General features: G+C 42.9%; 1 protein-coding gene across 8 annotated transcripts in view; it reads left to right on the top strand.

The window, feature by feature from the left end:
- PTPRM (protein tyrosine phosphatase receptor type M) overlaps positions 1 to 21,587 on the top strand; it is a 668,229-nt gene that overhangs the window by 77,779 nt on the left and 568,863 nt on the right. The gene's annotated exons all lie outside the window — the stretch shown is intronic.

The raw sequence follows: 21,587 nt of genomic DNA, 5'->3' as shown, positions 1-21,587 counted from the left end.
CACTGGTGGTCAGTGAGCTCCCACAAGGGGAGCGCTGCTCAGCCAGAAGCTGGGCTCACGGCTAGCGAGTGCAGCTGCCATGGCAGGAGCCTCTCTCAACTCGGCAGCAGCACTACCGAGCAGCAGCAACAGTAGGCGCAGCTGGCTGGGATGAGCGCGATTGGCGCGGCACCCGTCCCTGATTCGGGCTCCTCCCTGGCTGCCTGCCGCTTGGCGCACTGCTATATCCCTTGAGGGGTCCCGAACTGCGAGAGGGATGTCCCGGACTGAGGGGACCCCCTCTCCCCCAGTGCACGAATTTTGTGCACCGGGCCTCTAGTTTTATAATATTGATGGATGATTAGCATTTGTGTTGTCTCTTCTGCACCAGTGCAGTTTGAGAGCCAGAACTCAGTGCAGAAAGCATTATGCCATTCCAAACTATCTGACCGTTACATAATTTGAAACAAATAATTATATGGAAGTAGCTTTAGAGATTATCTTTTTGGGAGGAGTTTTGTGATAATGAGGAAAATTAAGGTGCAAGGAAGATTATTACATTTCACAGGTCATTGTATATTAGTCAGGATGCTTTCACTTGCAAGTGAAAGAATTCCCAATTGAAACTATTTGAAACAAAATTTAAAAAATGTAAAGGCGGGGGGAGAGGAAGAAATTAGTTAAAGCAAACTTGAAAAAGAGGTACTGAACTATTGCCAGGACATGTCCCTCCATCTCCTGGCATAGCTGTTCCATCAGGGTTTGCTCTATTCTCCTGAAATGAGGAAGGGAAATTACACAACAGTAACTGTGCAGTTCTTTGTGTTTCCTACACCAGGCCTCTGAGGCAATTATGAACTTTATTAATAATGGCAATTGAGCCTATTCCAGATTAGTGATCCCATGAAGAAAGAGTTCTGCTTTCTCCGTTATATTGTAGCTATATTGGAAATATCAGGAAATAACCTGATTTTCCTGCCATGGGTCATATGCAGGCCACCCAGCCAATTGCTGTGCCTGGGGGTTGGGTATCATAATTTTTGGTCATGTCCCTGTTCCCGAGGATGTGATGGGGAAGGACATGTGATGGCAGCCCCGCTAATACCACCCAGAAGGGGAGAAGCTGGTATCTGAGAGAGGAAGCAAACCCTCCTAGTACAGTGGTGGAATTGCTGATGGAGCCTGGCCTTTCAACTCCCAAGCTAATGTCATTTTCATCAAAACCTTAGTGTATTCTGAGTTGGATAGTTTTATTAGGAGGATGCCTTCCTCTTAGTTGAGAACACTGTTCTCTCTTTAAGGTGCCCAAAAGTTTGGGTTACAAAGCCTTGACTTGAAGCCAATGAAAGCTTATAGCTACAGTCTTTTGGAGGTTAGGGCTTTTATAAACCGGATTCAGTGTTGGTGATGTGATAAATATAGACCAGAAAAAGCATGGTCCTGATAAAACTTACAAGTTTGTGTGTATATGTTGTAAGAGTAGAAATAACTCCTGAAAGCACATAAATTGTGATCTGATCATCATGCAGGTCCCATTAGTCTTCCCCACCCTGTCCCAGAGTTGGCCTTGGCCCTGTGCATCTTACGTGGGGCCGCTAGTCCTGGAACACATTTGCACCTGCGCCAGCCAACCCATGCTTTCCTCCCCCAGGAACCACTTGTCATCTGAGCCACGTTCTGTTCATCTCAGCAGGTGCCCCATTTCCCTCACTAGGTTTCAGTTCCTTGAGTGCAGGGCCCATGTTGAGTTTTTCTGTATTCCTCATTTTTTCAAGTAAGGTGCTGAGTATATAGTAAGAGTTTCATTAAGTACATATTGTGCCGTTTATTTTATTTTCTCTCAGAAGCATATTTTGTATTCACTGGCTAATGATAGGCTCAATTATATTTAACTAGTTCTTGATTTCCTTAGTCATATCCAAGTTGCTATAATGTAGTATGTATTATGAAGGAGAGAGGGTGCCTGCAATATGAATTTCACCTCAGTACATTTAATTTGTCTAATTACTAAATTAGTGTGTGTATAAATGGATGAGAGTGTATTTAAGTTTTACATTTGATTTTTTCCTAATTGTCCTTGGTGATTTGTTATAAATGGGATAAAAATTATCCCATTGTATGAGGAAGAAAAGGAAGAAACAAGAAAACAGTCAATCCAAAACGCTCTGCATTAGTATACCAAGATATGATTGCTACCACATAACAGAATGTTTTAGTTTTCTCACTTAGCAACATGGCACACAGCCCTGATTAAGTAGCTCAGTTAGTTGGAGTGTCATCCAGATATGACAAGGTTGCAGGTTTGAACTCCAGTCAGGGCACATACAGGAAGCAACCAATGAATGCATAAGTAGTGGAGCAACAAATACCTTTCTCCTTGTCTCTCTCAAATCAATAAAATTAAAAAAAATAACATATACATATCTTCCAAATGTGAACAATGCAAATGTATATGCTTTCATCTGCCCTATATATGAACCCAGAGGGAGATCATGAGTGCTGAGAAGAGGTTAATTACAAAGCTGTATTTCTGTGTCTGATGGGTAATGACAATCAGGAAGCTTTCTTACAGGATTTGACATGATGCTGAGAACACAGGGATTAATCAAAGGTAATTTTAAGATGAGAGACTTTTATTTATAGGCATTAATTTGTTAGGATCAGAGAATAGGGCAGTAATGAATAGGTGAAAATTTTATTGAATACTTGAAAATGTTCTTTGGGTCCAGCACTATGCTTTAAGTACATTCTATTTAAACTTCCCTTATACCCATGAGGTGAATACTATTGCAGATAATATATCACTTTACAGATGAGGAAACTGAGGCTTTGAAAAATCAGTAAATAGTCCAAGGCAAGTCTGGGTTTGAGTCTGAGCCCTTGGATACTCCTGGATGTGATGTGGAGAACACGTCAAGGAGCGTTGTCTACATAAGGTGCCAGGGAAGGGCAGACATGGGATTTTCTAGCCATCCATTCTGCCTGCATCCCTGGCAGACATCGCCCCAAATATCCTAGGATCTAAAAGCAGCCCCTCATATCTGTGGTTTTACTTTCTGTGGTTTCAGTTGCCTATAGTTACCTGTGGTCTGAAAATACTAAATGGAAAATTCCAAAAAAACCCAATTCATTAGTTTTAAATTGTGCACCTTTCTGAGCAGCATGATGAAATTTTGCACTGTCCTGCTCCATCCCGCCTGAGATGTGAATCATCCTTTTGTCCAGCATCTCTACACTGTATACATTCCCTGCCCATTAGTCACTTAGTAGCCTGCTAGGTTATCAGATCAGCTGAGGGGTATTGCAGAGCTTGTGTTCAGGCAACCCTTATTTTACTTCATCTTGGCCCCAAAGCACAAGAATCGTGATGCTGGCAATTCAGATATGCTACAGAGAAGCTGTAATGTGCTTTCTTTAAGCGAAAAGGTATGTATGTATAGCAGAAAAACACAGTATATACAGAGCTCAATACTATGTGTGGTTTCAGGCATTCAATGGGGGTCTTGGAATGTATCCCCATAGATAAGGAGGACTGTAATAGTTATACTAGGTTATTGACTCATAGTTCTGTGAAGAAAAGGAAATTGGACATTTGTTTCTGAGAAAAATTGAACCAACACACTGGGTGCCCTAAAATTTTATTGACTTTTGAGAAGTGTTTTAGGCGAGAAGAGTTTCCATTTTTTTCCTGCAAAATGCTTCATAGCATTGTCCCCTGGAAGGAATGGCGTGTACGCTAACCCCCTTCTAGAGAACTGTTCATTCTCCTTTGGAGATGTGATCTGGGCTTAAATGCTGGCGATTTCACATTGGATTCTTCTGTCATTGTAATTTCCTACCCTAATCCTAAACCCCTCAGAGAGTTTATTACATTGGTTGGTGGCATTAGCCTGTCAACAGCTGGATGAGACAGAAGTTAGAAAATGGACTTTGAGGTTAGGAAGCTAAGTAACCAGAAGAAGCAATTGGTCAACTCAGATCATCTTAGGGATGGACAAAATTATTCTACAGTGTGGGAAATAAAAGACTGCAGTGAGCCCTTATTTTGTTTTTGTTGTTTTTTTCTTTTTCCAGCTTGATCATGTCCAGAGTACAGAAAGTTTACGTGTTGACTTTCTTTGTGAGAAGCTGTGATAATGTTTGTTACCATTTGTTCTGCTTATTTGAATATTTATCATGAAAATTGTAGGTGATTTTTACCCTTCTGGCTCAATTACCTGAAGGCACATGAACCTGAAAACATTTGAAAGGTAAAGGGGTCTGAGACTTCAGTAACAGCCTCTCATTGTTTTATTACTTAAAAAACTGTCATCTTTGTATTATATTTAACACTGATATTGTAATAAATTTTCCATATTTGGGGGCTTGATAGCATATAGGGAATGAACTTTACTTGCTGGTTTTATAAAACATATTGTTTCACAATATTTAAGAATTTAGTCTAATATTTTTTAAAATTTAAATTTACTATTATTTTAAAATAGTTATTCTGTATGCTCTGTTACAAGAGCAAAGACATAAGATTTCTTTGTGAAATTAAAAGACAGCAGCGTTCCTGACAAAACACATGTTTCTCATGAGTGTTAGCTGGGTGCTCACTTTCAATTGCTTGTGCTTTGTTTTTCCTAGTATAATTCTTTATAAAATAAAACTTTATATGCTGACACGGCACGCAATAAAAGCCATTACTGGAGACCTCTGTTTTTTAATAAGGCTCAAAGCTACATTTCTCTATTTTTAGTGTGAATCCATGTTTTTTTGGTTATCTCAATGGACTGTGAAATCCAAATTACATTCTTTAAATAGTAAAGCAAATATGCAATTTAAAATAACCTGGGATTTTTTTTCAAAGACGCACAGCAAAATGTTGTTAATTTTTACTAGATTATCATTTTTTTTATTAAATTCGTACATATAAACACAATTCATGAATGGATAATCCATTGATTAATTTCAAAACTTCATTCTATTAAAACAATTTAATACCTATGAAATCAATTGAAATGTTAAAAGGCAAGAACACTTGTAATAATCAGGCAGCACATATTGAAACATAATAACTGGAGAAATTTTTTAAACAAATTTCATATGCACTAGTATTACTTATAATAAGAATGTTTTTCTAACTTAAATGCCATAAATATAATGTTTATAATACTTAGAGGGTTTCCACTTACTAAATATGTTCTGATATTAATTCTTTTGCAAAATGAGGAAGGAGTTTTAAAAATAAACACTGTTATTTGTGTTCATAGATTTATTTGTTGTATACTGTATTCTTTCTTAAAGTGAAGGGCATTTGTATATATTTTCTTTTCAAATCAGACAATCTTGATTTCATGGGGAAACATTTTTAACTGACATAGTTGATCAAATAATACCCTTCATTACTTCTGTAAAGCATGCTAATAATGTCCACTCCGTGCTAAACACAGTAGAATTGTATGTGTAGAAGTGTCAGGTACGTATCTTCTCAACCCTGTCTATGCTGATTGTATTTGTACCTTAATTAATCCACAAAATTATCCTAGCAAGAAATTGATGAAAGGGAGTATGGGATGGAAAGAGAGTTGTCCTATGAAAACTTAGGTGAATCCTTTGGAAAGACTAAAGGTGAGCTGCTTTAGGGGAAAACAATACTATTGTATTAAGGTAAGCGAGCCAGCTAAAAAGTATTAGGAAAGTATGAGAGGAAACTGTAAACTGAGGAGCTGAGAAAAAGCATAAATGGTTGAGGTTTATTTTAGACAGATGAGCAGGAACTCTGATCAGCAGAGCTGTGACTTTGAGAAAAGTCTGACCGACATTATATTGGTGAATGATGTACACTTATATCACTTACATTCAAAATAAATTATTTCATTTGTTTTTTTTGTTTTTTAACTCTCATTTTGAAACTTCTTTTCAATTAACTAAAAACTATTCCTTGAGGTTGAATGAGGCCTTCTACTCTAATGATTATTACTAAATATTCAGTATATGTTTGCTTCACAGATTTCATTTCAGTTTATACAGTATATGTCTATATAAAACTTTTGTCAGATATTTCAAGCAAATACGTATCTTCTGTTGTGTAAAAGTAAATAGAAAAATAATGTGGTTTTCCCCAGAACTCTTTAAAAACATATGCTTAAACTTTGGAGTAGTCTGCAGAAATGGTAGGTTTTTAGGTTAAACTCAACAAACATTTAATAAACATTAAATATTTAATTGAAATAAACCTGGTTTTTAACTTAATTACATGAAATCTAATTTTAGTACCACCTCTTTTGACAATATTTATTAGGGGTATAGTTCAGTATCAGGTACATTTGTATGCCTGTGAGTTAATCAAGTTGCCCTTCTACTTGTATAACCATTTTAACAATTCCAGGAAAATCTTGTGTTTAGAAATGAAATGGACTCATGACCCTCCTGTTTTATCAAAATGGTCAGCTTTCATTTTCTTTTGTGTAGATCACTTACAATCATGTAAAAATAAAAGACATTTTGAGAAAGGATGTAGAAACAAAACTTGAAGCCATTTTTAGTAGTAGAATGCTGAAATGCATCTTGATTGCTGCAAAGCACTGTAAGCACAAATGCTAATAGAAACCATAAAGTCTCAAAGGCACTATATGCTTGAGCTGTCTTCTCTGCCACTATGGAATGCTGCTCATCTTGGCTGTCCAACCAATCAGAATTCAGTATTACCACACAGGTAATGACCAGCCCATGATGCTGTTCTCTGAATTTATAACGTCTGTGGAAATTGAAAGACAAATACATCTAGGGAATGACATTGTAGAGGAATGACTTTTTAGCTGCCCAGATAATCCTAAGAGGGCAAGGCTCCTTTATGAATTTGCTAAAAGTCTGGCCTTATGTTTGAAGAAACAGTATGTTCACCAGGATTGGGTATCTCCCGAATGAGAGTCATATTGGTATTTTGTTATTTATAATTAGAGGCCCAGTGCACGACATTCGGCGGGGTGGGAGGGCCTCAGCATGGCCTGCGCCCTTTAGCAGTCTGGGAGCCCTCAGGGGATGTCTTACTGACAGCTTAGGCCCGCTCCCTGCAGCAGTTGGACATCCTTAGTACTGCTGCAGAGGCGGGAGAGGCTCCCACTTCTGCCACTGTGCTCACCAGCTGTCAGCCCCGCTTGTGCCTGAGCAGCGCTCCCCCTGTGGGCGCACACTGACCACCAGGCTCCTGTGTTGAGCGTCTGCCCCCTGGTGGTCAGTGCATGTCATAGTGACTGGTCATTCCACTGTTCCGTCAACTTGCATATTACCATTTTATTATATAGGATGAGAAAATAAGACAGACTGAAAAGAACCAGGCACCCATAACCTTTAGCCAGGACAGCTTTTCATTGTTGGCAAGTTCTTAGGGAACCCATTATAGTCACACTGCTCTTGGTAGGCCTAGAAGCAGGGAATGGAATGTACTAGAAGATTTTAGTGTCTTTCGTGACAATTAGCCGAGGTTTTACACTTAGACCATGTTAACATTAGCAGCAATGCATTCTTGCCCCTGCCTGTGCCTTGAATACTAGTATACTGGTCTGCTGTGCAGGCATCAGTCTTGTCCTTACGGAGCTTACAGTCTGGAGAGGAGGCATCATGAACACATGCTGAGGCTCTATAAGAGCATGACATGGGGCAGAGGGGGGTCAAACCAGGTCCGGGGTCCCGTGGACTTGACAGCCACCTGAGACCAGAAGAAAGATTGGGGTTACTCATATGGAATTAGGGACACAGAGCATGGCAGGGGTCCTGTGTGCAGAGGTCCTGAGGCGAGAGGAGCAGATTCCCGAGACGGGACAAGGCCAGTGCCGGAGAGGGAAGTGAGGAAGGGGAGAGCGGGCAGGGCTGGAGAGGCAGCCAGTGTCCATTGCCCACCTAGAGGTCCCGGTGCCCTGCCTTGCTGTCTGCTTGGTACCGCACTTCCTCAGTGGTTGCCTGTGTGTCCAAGTGAGGGCTGCTGTCCTCCTCCTAGTGTCCCTTCACAAGAGAGGTTCCCAGTCCGACATGTTGGTGGCCAGAGTTGTCAGTGACACGGTCTGTGATTTCACTTCAGAATTCCTCTGCGTAGAGCTCGGCTGTGAGTGAGTGGGGATTGGACCAGGAGGCACGTCATAGCAGCTGTGTCATAGCAACTGTCTCAGTCCTGCTGATGGAGGTGCCATTGCCATTTCTTCATTCTTCAGCCTCCCTATGGAATCCTCATTTTTTTATGCCAGTACATTGCATATGGGCCACTCCATCAATCCACGTTAAAGCCCTCATGGTAGAGGGGAAGCATGGCTTTGGTTGCAGCAGGGATCTTTGTGAGGATGGCCTCATGCATCCATTGCCAGAGTAGGACACACCTGTGTTTCCTTGCAGGCCAGGTGCAGGCCCTCTCCACTGGCCTTGATGGGCAGGCCCTCCTTGCAGGCCCTCTCCACTGGCCTTGATGGGCAATGCTGAGGTTTGCTCTGAGGATCTCCATGGAGGACAAAATCACAATAGTGGATAGGCGTGGCCTTTTTAAAAAAATGTATTTTTTAAAAAGGTTACCTTATCTGGCCCTAGCCGGTTTGGCTCAGTAGATGGAGTGTCGGCCTGCAGACTGAAGGGTCCCAGGTTCGATTCCGGTCAGGGGCATGTACCTTGGTTGTGGGCACATCCCCAGTGGGAGGTGTGTAGGAGGCAGCTGATCGATGTTTCTCTCTCATCGATGTTTCTAACTCTCTATCCCTCTCCCTTCCTCTCTGTAAAAATCAATGAAATATATATCCTATATAATAGGAGAGGAATATGCTAGTTATCCGTTATGCCCTGAGGCATAACGACCAACCACATAAAGACCTGATCACAGATCTGCAGGAGGGTGGGGCAGCGAACTACAAGTGGGCGGCAGAGAGCTACAGGAGGGGGCAGGGCAGCAAGCTATGAGGGGGTTTGGGGGGAGCTACAGGAGGGCGGGACAGCGGGCGGAGAGCTATAGGAGGCGGCAGCGGCCTACTGGGGCACGGATTCGTGCGCAGGGCTGCTAGTATACCTATAAAAGGTTACTTTATCTGTCTTTGTGATCCATTGTGTTGCACTGTGAAGTTTTGACTTAGAGGTGGTGGCCTCATCGGCCACACCTCCCATTCTCAGGCTTCTTCTCTCATGGCAGGGTGATGTCCCGCTCCCTTCATCCTCTCTTTGCTAATTGTGGCACCCTCCTGATCTTCCTTTCTCTCTCTTAAAAGACAGATCTGATCGTGTATTGCTTTCTTTGAAAAGATGGAGAGGAGATAGCTGTGTCCCTGTCTATCTATTTTTCCTTTAAAAGATGCTTAAAATCATCATACTTAACTTCTGATTGTAGCGTTTGCCACATGGTGAGCAGGGTTCGCAGGCCAGGAGTGCCTGTGTGCTGCTATTTCTGGATCTCCTAGTGACAGCAGCCAGATTCCAGTGAAGCCCGTAAACTGACAGTTTAGGGCAGGCTTGCTGTTGCCGTAGGCGGTCAGGGACTGCAGGCCTCTCCAGCCTCCTGACTTAGGACGTTCATTCCTCCTGAGGTGGCTCGTCCTTTCCGGTGATAGATTGAGGGAGACAAGCAGCACATGGGCAGACAAACTCCCCGCCCAGGCATTTGGTGCCATTTAACAGTTTCCTTGCGCTCTTGACATTTTCATTTCCCTCCTTCACCTCGCTCATCACTAACTGTTTGCATCTTTTTTTCTCTCCACCACAGTAATACAAAATGACAGACCACACATCCAGGCTCCATTATTCATCTCTAGTCAAATTACACAGTGGGTTTTACCCATGCTGAGCCACGAAAGGAGCACAATTAGAGTTTTAATTGTGGGCTGGCCTCGTGCAGGGCAGCATGCAAGATGGACTGAAATTTTCATGAAATGCTGCTGCTCAAAAGCAGTGGTAAAATGAAAGGTGTTTCTTTCATGCCTCACTCGTGCTGGCCTTGTTTATCAGAAAGCCTTTTTCCCAGAAAAGAACAATGAGGATTTTTAGTCCCATTCCTTTGGGAAGAGAACCCCGATGTCTGCTCTTCATTGTTGAATGCCATTCTGGGCTGTGAGATGACCCAAATGTAGCCACACAGAATTTGCCTCTTTATCTCCAGAACCATCTCTATGAGGCCTGAGGATCTATTTACAATCCCGAAGCCTCCTTGGAAAAAAAAATGGTAGCTTCCTTTCATAAATACATGGTGGGGTAAAAATAGGTTTACAGTTGTGAGTGCACAAAGCAGAGTTTATTTTTGTATTATTATTTATTAATTGTATTCTGTTCCATATAAACAACTGTAAACCTACTTTTGCCCAACCCCGTGTATATACTTAAGAAATGAACAAGTTAAGAGCAGCGGGTAACAACACTCAATGACTGATACACTTTTCAGGGATTTCACCTTCAGACTTAGATCGAATCAGCTGGCCACTCCTTCCTATCTCCAACATTGTAATCAGTCACATTAGGGATTGTACACTTAGGCTGTTTATTCTATTTTGAGTGCTTGCTTTCTGTTCCTTATAAAGACTTTTTATTGGTAGGATAGGAGGTGATCCCTGAAGCATGACATGACTTACAGAGAAAGGACGCAGTGCATAATGTCTTACTTATAGTTACTTATAGTAGGTGCCCAGTAATAGCAGGATTGTACTGGGACAGGCAGACTTCTTATGCACAACACTTAGATCAACATCCACAGACACCTGGAGCTCTGTGTCCTCCCCCGCCAAGGGGATCCCACTGGCTTTTCTGAGACCACCGTTAGACACACTTTGTAACATGTTCTGTCTACTTACTGGCAGGATGAATCACAGGCAACAGGAGGAATTTGTACAGGAGAATAGGAGAGTCTTTGCATAGGGCAGAGGGGTGGAGAGGTGAAGGGAAAGATCTCTTTAAGAAACCATTGATGCATTTGGCAACAAAATTTCATTTTTAAAAAGCTATTCTTCTTTTCATGAGAAATGACAATTAGCATCCATCTTCATTTAGTTTCCTGACACTCAGAATATTCTAATAGCAGCTAATGCAGCACCAATGTGACTTTCAGAAACATGTGGTTCAGTTTCTGATCCCACTAAGAGAAAAGAAGACCCGAGATTGGCAGTTGGTTCTGTCTCTTGCATCAGCTGCATCTGTGGGGCATTTACACGGCTCACATGGATTCTTGCCAGTGAGTTTGTTGCTCTAAAGATCTTGGCCCTGACTGAGTTCTCAATAGGGAAAAGTTGGGAAGCGTCTTTGGGAAGGCAGTTACGCTGAATGTGCCAAGAGACGAGGAAATCTGTCTCTAGCCAATTTCCAAGCTAGTAAATGGAAACATAATCCACACATAGTCAGAAGAATATCTTTCACCCAACCATTCATGAAAATGAAGTCATGGATAAAAGCAAACTGGGTGGTTCAGAAAGACCCAGTGGCCCTGCAGAAAGGTGAGCGTGTTTCTACTGCAGACATGTAGCTCCTACTACATGGAAAACCGCTCACACTGCCAGCCTACGGTACTCCTGGTGGACTCCTGGTTTACGCCTTCTTCGTCTTCTTTGTCCTGGTCGAGAAATACCGGTGACATCTGAAGAATCCTGGAAAGGGCCTGAATAATAATCATTACTACTATGAATGGTTTTCTCTGCAAGTGGCAATATAGTTTGCCAAGCATGTTCACATAGATAATCTTAATAAAATATTAATGCTAAAGACTATGTCTTGTTCATGTTTGCACCCCCTTCAATGGCCTGGAATACTTCTTGGCATCAAGGAGATACTTTGTGCATGTTTGCAGAAGAAGTGCATTATGCCCTCCACTTCTCCCAGTAGGCCTGTGTGGCAGGCATGGCGGTCCCAGGCCAGGGCATTGTTTTCTGAGGGGTAAGTGGCTGGTCAGGGTGTAGAGGGCAGTCTGTCCACACAGAGCTATCTTTCCAGAATGACCAGACCACTAATACCAGCGGGAAAACCACGCCCTTCTAGAGGGCATTGGCCATCAGCAGGCCTGCACTGCACACTTTCCAACTATTTACCCCTCAGTGTTTTAAACTCGTAACATTTTCTTGTATTTTCTTGTATCGCTTATTTGTAGCCCCATCGAAAAATAACGTTTCACCAGAATGAACTTTTCAGTTCATTGAACCAATGTTTATTGGGCAACTGCTATGAGCAGGGCACTATTCTGGATGCTGGGGACACGGCAATGAGCAAAGCATCCTCAACATCACTGCCTTCACGGAGCACGTGTGCACTCTTATGTGGGTGCGTGGTGGGGGAGGGTCAGAGGTAAACGGCTAAGTAAGTGTTTCTGTTATCTTTTGCTGCACAACCAGCCACCCCCAAGTGGAGTGAATTAAAAGCATAGCAACCATTGCTTCTGTTCAGGAATCTGCAGTTAGGGCAGGGCGCAGTGGGGAAGGCTCGTTCTAGCTTCACGTGGCATTGGTTGGGGCAGTTCATGTGATGGCTGGAGCAGGCTCAGTGCACAGTGAAAATAAGAGGCCCCTTGTTTGAAAAGCAGAAAAAGTGCGGTTGGAGTATTAAAATACAGACCATTTCCCCTTCCTTCCACAGTCTTTCAACATGCCATCATGTTTTTGCTTAAAAAAGAGGAAGGGAAAAGGAGAGAGAGAGAGAGAGAGAGAGAGAGAGAGAGAGAGAGAGAGAGAGAGAGACAGACAGACATTGATTGGTTGCCTCCCGTAACCCACAAACTGGGACCTGCCTGGAACAAAGGTGACAGCAGTCAGTGAGGGTGGGCAGGTGAGCCATGGCTTGGTGAAGTGGGCAGCTAAGAACCTGTCCTGGGGACGAGGGACCATACAGGAACCAAGGCTCCAAGTCCCTGGCCCCTGTTCCATGGTCTCATAAGGCTTCAGGTACAGAACAAATTCACAGGTAAAATTGTTAGGGATTTCAAGACTGTGATCACAGAGCATTAAACCACAAATGCAAGCCCTTGTGAGCGCAGGGCCCTGTATGACTGCACTGGCCCCACGTACTGGGCCCTGCGCTGGAGGGGTGCTTCCAGGTGACACCCCGTACTGTAGCGAGCAGGTGGGTGCTGGCTCTGGGCTGGGAGCTCCATGCAGGCTGAGATGGGCGGAGCGAAGATTGGTTTTTCTCTGCACAGGCCTCTTGACGTGGCTTGGCTTTCCATGCAGCATAGGGGCTGGATTCCAAGAATGCGTGTCCCGAGAGAGCCAGGCGGAAGTTGCATTGCATTTTATGGTCTGTCTTTGGAAATCACATAGAGTCACTTCCACCATACTTTATTAGTGGAGGCGATCACCCAGGTTCAAGGGGAGAGCATGTAGACGCCCCCTTTGTTTTGGGAGTGGCAAGGTTCTTGAGGAACCTATGGGTCTGGACATACTGCTGGAGCTGTACTCTTAGAAAATATACCCTGCCTTGGTACTAGTAAGTTAGCATAGAGATGAGGATAGTGCAGACAAGGAACATTGGTGGGGAGGAGATGGTTTTTGACATGAAATACTATGGTCAGGCCGTGCCCCTTGACATTTGAAGAATGTTGGAGAAGGAGCCACGTAGATGCCTGGGGAAAGAGTGCTCCGGGCAGAGGAGCAAGTCTGTCTCCAGTGAATTGTGAAAGCGGAGATGCAGAAGCAAAGTAGCGCGGAGGAGAGTCCTAAGCAGCAGTGGGCAAACTACGGCCCGCGGGCCGGATCCAGCTGTTCTATCCGGTTCTCTTGCTCTCCCCTCCGCTCCTTTACTTTGAATTTATATTAGTTCACACAAACACTCCATCCATGCTTTTGTTCCGGCCCTCCGGTCCAGTTTAAGAACCCATTGTGGCCCTTGAGTCAAAAAGTTTTCCCACCCCTGGTCCTAAGGGTTCAGAAAGGGGGGCAGGGCTCAATCATGACAAGTTTAGTAGGACTCTAGAAGGCTTTTACTTGAATATGGGAAGCCATTGAAGGTTTCTAAGCCAGCGTCATATGGTCTGATTCACTTTTTTACAAGATCATGCTAGCTGCATTTTATAGATGGATTGTATGGGACAGAGCGGGGAGCAGGGAGACCCATTGGGAGGTTATGGAAATATTCAATGCAAGAGTTAGAGGTGGCTTGGACTCAGTAATAATCATGGAGGTGATGTGATGAGGAGGGATCAGTCTCTGGGTATATTTTTAAAGGTAGACCGTTAGAATTTGATGACAGGTTAGATTTAGTTAGGAGGAGACAGGTCAAGGCTGACACACAGTTTTTGGCCCAGGCATCTGGATTGATGACGTTACCATCAGCAGAGATATTGAAGACTGTGGGGGAACAGGTTTGGGAGATGAGGTGTGAGGAGGATTATCAAGTTTGTCTTGGACATTTAATGTTTGAGGTGTCAAATATATAGAAGTGGAGATATTAAGGTTGAAATTGGATGGGTAGGCTGGTGGCTGTGGAAGAAGTCTAGCTTGCAGATAAAAATTTTGAAGTTGTCACCAAGACATTAATAAGAGAGTGAATATATTTCCTGGTAGGAGTCCCTGTATGCATCCAGTTGATTTACCATTGAAGGTGAATATTCCTTTTACATTTAAACTGATGATTAAGTAGGTGTTATTACATTTCCTCAACCTGTATGTTTGGATAGAAATGATATTCAGTCAGCCACTCAATTTTCCTTGAATTTTCGTTTAATGAAGGGAAAGCTCCAATGCCCAAAGAACCTTCACAACACTTTGTGCCAGCATTCAGGCTGTCGGACAGACACTTCTACCCCTGTAGGTAGTTCTAGGCCGAGGCTTCTGAAACCCAGCAGGTTGTCCTGTCCTGGCCGCTCCACTCCTCAGCCCCACATCTCAGGAACACTGTCTTCAGATGAGGCCCTGGTGTTTTTGGCTCAGCATGCTTGTCTTATTTCTCCCCCTCAACTAGCCTTCCCCCAACTATTTCCAATGGAAATAATTTGCATAACAGTTCACAAAAGGCTTGTAAATCTTAGTATGTTTGGAGGTTCCAAGATAATCATCAGACTTTTTGAGGGGATTGGCTGTTGGGCAGGATGAATAGAAAGGCATTAAGGGGAAATCAGATGCAGGGACTAATGGTTTTATTTTAAGGTTGGCCTGGGAGGCCGATAGGGGAAGCCAGTCTGCAGTTCCAGGCCAAATTCAGGTGCACACTAATCGCTTTGTGTTGAAGCACATTTTTAGTAAATAATCCTAGGCACCGACTCTGTTAATATGCCCAGCTGAGAGGAAATTAAGCACAGCTAGTTGACTGGTAATGATACCAAACAGTTTCAGGTGTTAGGATTCATTAAGACTTGTTTCTCACCGTACCATTTACATGTTGTCAGGTATTTCAAATTAATCACGAGCATAATTAATAGTTTAAGTAATTAGATTGCCATTTTATGATGATCTGCAATGGAACAGAGAACATGAAGCAGCAAGAAAAATGAGGAGGACCACGCACATGTATATAATCAGGGCTCTTCACCATGTGAGACTTACCACAACAGGCCCCCTCTAAGGATTAATGTGCCTCCTTGTGTGTTGGCCCAATTGTATAGGCCTATTATAACAGTTAAAAATGAAGTGAAGTTTGGCATCTTAGAAGTTTAATGAATTATTGGCCATATTTCAGATTTTTTAAATAGCATTTTGAATAGTTCTTGTTAACCTAAAGAGACACTTAGTAAACTGTCCACGTACTGATAGGAAAAGGACATTTGCATGGAAGTCACTTTTTACCTAGGGTTTGCCCTGGAATGATTTCAAATAATTGCATAATGAGGGTAAAAGTTGCAGGACTGCATATAAACTGAATGCTACTTAATAAATTATTCATGGTAGCCCAAAGGTATAATTACTCAGTGAAATGAGAACTAAGAAAATTAGTTCTGTATTAATGTTTATTTATACTGTTAAATTTTTTTCCCTTTACATGCTCACATTTTCCTGCTAGAAGGGAACGTGAAGGCAGTCCACATAAAATGTTGAATCAGGTTGGAATTCCCAGAGTCAACTGTGTTCATCCCTTTCTATTTCTGTTGTTTTTGTAATTTGTTTGCTTTTAGAGAAAGAGTTTCTTTCATATAAAAAGGAAAGTCAAACTCTCCTGAATGCAGTCCTTTTGCAAAGGCCAAGAGCAGTCAGGAATTTCACCACAAGCGTGCTGCAAGCCTTACTGAATTCCTCCCACCCCCAGTCTTGAGTGAAGAGTTAGAAAGACACCTTTTTATGTCCTGGCAAGGTGGGATCTCCCTCCCACTCCCATTTTACTGCTGGAAGCCTGTCCCTCAATCCAGATCAGAAACCATGATTCTTAATCTTCTTTGATTTCATTGTTATTGTTTCACTTTCAATTGTCACAGTTCTAACACATTTTAGGTAAATAGTTCCTGCCTCTCCCCTTGACCCCCACAGAATCCACAACAGTAGACAGGGTGGTTATTTCAAAGCAAACTCCAGAGCAAATCATTCCTCTGCTTAAAATCTTCTAGCAGGTTCTCATCTCAGTGAAAACTGAAGTCCTCGCAAAGGCGTGCCTGGTCTGGCCCTGCCTCTGTGACCTCCTGTCACTTTCCCTAATCCAGCCATGCTCCGCACTCAGGCCCCAGCTGCCTCAGTCCCCCTCCAGGATGCCAGCTCTGCCCGTTCCTCACCCTGGAAGGTCCCCCACCTTCTCAGTGAGGCTCACCCTGACCGCTCCCTATAACCGCTGCTCTGTGCCCCCTCAGTCCCAGGCCTTCCTATCTGGTGCCTGGCTCCGCTGCTCTTTGCTCAGCACCTAACCACCTTTGTTAATTATTCCTTGTTTATCGTCTACCTACCTCCTTGAACAGGGGATCTTTATTTTTGTTGGTTTGCTTTGTTTTGTTCAATGATGTGTGGCAAGTGCTTCATACAACACCTGGCACATAGTAGGAGCTCTGTAAATATTTGTGGAATGGATGAATGAATATATCTATATATATCCCAAAACTGTCCCATGGAAATGCTGTATCTGCTGCCCCAAGGTCTATTTTAGAGAGTGCTCAAGCTCTATGTTGTGAAGGCTCCATGACCAGCAGGCGTTTCCAGTTATCACAGAAATCTGAGGAAGCAAGGGCAGGAAGATGGGAAGCAATTGAAAACTTTTTATGTTGGAACGAGTCCCCAGGGCTCAGTTCTCTTTCACATCAGGTCTTTTAGTTCATTCTCTTCTGTAAACGCCCTGCCCCTCCTGGTGCTGTATTCCACTCCCAATTCAGAGGGACAGATAATTATATACACACCAGCTAAATGTCTGGTAACATCTCAGGGCAAAACTGAATGGACTTGTGTGGAACTGAATTTAAAAATACTTGATGGAACATTGCTCCAGTCTCCGACAGCTTGTCGGATTGCATTTCCTGCCTTGCCTGTGTTCGCAGGACATGTGCCCTGGTCCTGAGAGATGCCTTCTGCCCTGCCTGTCCCCCCCACTTTCCTCCTAACTCCTGACTCCAGCTTCTGAGGGCTGACGATCTAGCAGTTCTTCATTTTGCCACTGAGTTAGAAAAACAAAACAAAACAGCCCAACTAAAATTTGTATTTGTTTTATTCCCAGACAGCTTTTTTTTTTTTTTAAGAAACTATTTACATATAAAATAGAGGAGTGTTTCATTGGTTGTGTAAATGAACATACGGAATATAAAACAAAGATTATTTCGAAAGTATTCTCCCAAAAGAAAGTAAAGGGAGTTGGATAAAATTAGTGATCATTTGTACGTCACAGAAATGTGTAGATGGCCATTGCAGTTGATCTTGGTTGGCATTTGAGGTTGTGATAGTTGTGCATTTGGGGGAGGGGAGTGGTGGGGAGGCAAGCATTGGAAGTGGAAGAGAAAGCTAGGCTTTTTAAAAGTCTTTTAAAGCCCATACAGTTGCTGTAGTTTCAGTTCTTTTTTCTTAATTTGCAAAATAAATAAGCAAATAAAACACTTAAAACATAAATGGAGATGAGATTAGAATTTTATATAGTAACCTCTTTTTTGGCTGGTGTTCCAGCATGCACTAGAGGTGAAATTTATAAAAGCTTCATTCAGACTTGGCAAGGTTAAGAGAGGAAGGTGGTCATCCATAATAAACATTGTTAGTTTTTAAATGTACGTTTTCAGGGAAGAACCTCCCTCTTTAGAGCACTCAGCCTGAATTTATTCAGGATTAAGTTAAATGAAAATTAATCCTTGGCTTTGGTAAGAAACATAATTTCTTCAGGCATGGCTTTCAAGGACCCAAGTTTTAAATCACAGCTCATAAGCTCAGTGAGTGTTGGACTTCTTTGTTATTGAAATTGGTGGAGTACTTTTTTATGGGGATTATTAGTAAGTAGGAAGCAAAATATATATATACTTATGGTTTTTGCATAAGAACACAGTGAAACAGGAAAAAAAATGTTTTCTTTTATAGATGAGTCCAGTCTTTGGCAATATTCAGAATAGTAACTTGAAGATTAAGCTTTTTTTTCATATTTTAATGAACTTAGTAAGTCTTTTGGGATAGTTACTATTTGGTCTCTACAGAAAAAAAAATATTTATTGGCCTTAGTTTAAAAATTAAACAAAGATGATAAAGGCATGTTCATTCAATTTTTCTGCCCTGAGGCCCCTAACAGGAGTAAAAAGAATGAAAAACAAAGGAGAAAATGCTCTCTTTAGTTACATAGCTACATCCTCAAACCACAAACTAGAAGGAAAATCTGCCAAATGTGGTATTTGGACCAAAGGAGAGAAGATGCTGTGTGTGGACACAGTCCTCAAAATTGGGGTAGATACAGGTTTCTCAGGTGTCCGGCCTATAGAAATTAAATGGCTTCACTAAAGTGATAAGACAGTTGTGGTAGGACTGTCCTGCATATATCCCAGAAACCTGCAGGACATACATCCCAGAAACCTGCAGGACATGGAACTGATGGAGGAGCAGAGCCATTGTGTATGATGGGCAGGGTGTGAACTAAACAACTCTCGGGACCCGTTACCAGTAAAGTCTATATGAATGGAGTTCCCTGGGGGTGAGTCCCCTACCTGTGTGCCTACCCAAGCCACCACGGTGAGTGAATGCCACCTTAATGTCTAGTAAAAGATCCTAAAAGTAGGGGACTGCCCAAAGTAAGGCTGGAAGAAGGGTCAGGTAGTGGTAGTCATGATGTCACCACACTGAGAGCTTGTGACATGAGTGGCTTTTCTTTAACCTACATTGACTCTCTGCTTCCGCTGAAGAGAGTCACACCAAAACTTTGTATGAAATACCCCCGTGTCACAAGGATTTAACAGAGGTGGAGAGAACGTTAGAGATCAATACTGGACTTTTGAGGGTCCCTGCTTTTCCTACACTATTCTTTTCCTGACTGATTGTCTTCATTTCATGTCAAATGCCTTCTAGTTTATACCGTACCCTGGTGTAGATGGTGCAAATTAATAGAAGAAAGGAACAAAAAGTTAGAGGAAGAATACATATCAGAAGGCAAGTCATCTCACCAGCAGAAGAAAAATTCAGACTCATAGTTCTTCATGACCTCCAAGGATTAATAATAACTGGGTTTTCTGCAAATTAAAAAAAAAAATGATACCTATGATGAAAGAAAAGAAAAAGGAGATGGAAAGTGAGCTGATGAATCTCAATTAAAAAAAATAAAGAAAAAAAACTGTTAGAAAGATGAAAGTCATATCCAAAGCCATCTAATAAAAGAGTAATATGCAAATTAACCATCACTCTGCTATACCCACAAGCCACGCCCACCAGCTAATCAGGAGCGAATATGCAAATAAACCCAACCAAGATGGCTGCAGCCACAGAGAGCAGGAGGAAGGCTTGGGTTTCCCCGGCAAGGGAGGAAGCCAAGCTTTCCACCTGCCCTTGCCGGCCTAGGCCTCCACTCAAGGCTACAAAGTTTCAATGATAGAAGATACATAAACCCAAACAGAAATGGCAGCAGCCACGGAGCTAGAAAGAGCAGGAGGCTAGGGTTGCCCCCGGCGATGGAGGAAGCCAAGCTTTCTGCACACCCTGGCTGGCCCAGGCCTCACTTAAGGCTACAAAGTTTCAATTATAGAAGATACATAAATCCCAACAGAAATGGCTGCTGCCATGGAGCAAGCAGAAGGCTTGGCTCCATTCCAGGCTACAAAGTTTCAATTGTAGAAGATAAATAAACCCCAGATACCAAGGCCTCCGCTTGGGTCGCCAGGGGGCGTGGCCAGCCTGCAAACCACCACAGGCCCCTTGCCCAGGCTGCCCCACGCCCCAAGGGAACCCCCACCCTGATCCGGGACACCCTTCAGGGCAAACCAGCTGGCACTCACCCATGCACCAGGCCTCTATCCTATCTAATAAAATGGTAATATGCAAATTGACCATCACTCCAACACACAAGATGGCTGCCCCCATGTGGTCAAAGATCCTGCCCCCATGTGGACACAAAATGGCCACCACAAGGTGGTGGCAGGGAGGGAAGTTGGGGGCGACCAGGCCTGCAGGGAAAGGCAGTTGGGAGGGACCCAGTCCTCCAGGGGAGAGCAGTTCGGGGGGACCAGGCCTGCAGGGGAGGGCAGTTAGGGGTGACCTGGCCTGCAGGGGAGGGCAGTTAGGGGTGACCAGGCCTGCAGGGGAGGGCAGTTAGGGGTGACCAGGCCTGCAGGGGAGGGCAGTTAGGGGCAAACAGGCTGGCAGGGGAGCAGTTAGGCATCAATCAGGCTGGCAGGGGAGTGGTTAGGGGGTGATCAGGCTGGCAGGCAGAAGCGGTTAGGGGCAATCAGGAAGGCAGGCAGGCGAGCGGTTGGGAGCCAGCAGTCCTGGATTGTGAGAGGGATGTCTGACTGCCCGTTTAGGCCCGATTCCACTGGGATCAGGCTTAAACGGGCAGTCGGACATCCCTCGAGGGGTCCCAGATTGGAGAGGGTGCAGCCTGGGCTGAGGGTCACCCCCCCCCCCCCGTGCACAAATTTTGTGCATCGAGCCTCTAGTAAAAAAATAAGAAACATGGTGAAAGCAAGGGATGTGTAATTCAGACTTGTGAAATTCTTACAAAAAAGGGAAAAAGATGAGATAAAAATGTTTCTATGAAGTGGATACATTGAAAGGCAAAGGATTATCTGTCACATATTTGCTTGTATTTCCAAAGGGAGAGAATAAGAAATGAGAACAAAAAAATATTTAAAGGCATAATAGGAGAAAACCTTACTGATAAAGAAAAAGAAAGATTATGTATGCAAGTCAAAAGGCCACATTGTTTGGAAAAAAACTATTTAGAAAGAAATGAGTGAAAAGAAATATGCTGCTGAGTGGTCAAGGACATCAAGAACAAATTTTGTCTGCATCTACTTGGTAGACTCTTCTTTTTTTTTTTTTTTTTTTTTTTTTTTTTTTGTGGAGACAGAGAAATTAAACCAGACAGCAGCATTTTGCTCACTTAAGTGGAAAAGAAATGACTTTTAATCCTAGTAGTAACAAACACAAGTAGGAAGTGGTAAAGGCCTAATCTGTCTCCCTAAAGCAGCGATTTTCAACCTTTTTCATCTCATGGCATTACTAAACTAATTATTACACTAATTACTGAACTTCTGCAACACACCAAAAAATATATATTTTTTGCCAATTTGGAAAAAAGGGTATAATTCTGATTTATTCACACCAGATGGC

The sequence above is a fragment of the Plecotus auritus genome, assembly GCF_963455305.1.
Source record: "Plecotus auritus genome assembly, chromosome: 8".
Classification (NCBI taxonomy): domain Eukaryota; kingdom Metazoa; phylum Chordata; class Mammalia; order Chiroptera; family Vespertilionidae; genus Plecotus; species Plecotus auritus.
The sequence above is the reverse complement of the archived record's forward strand: the minus strand, read 5'-3'. Positions and strand labels throughout refer to the sequence as shown.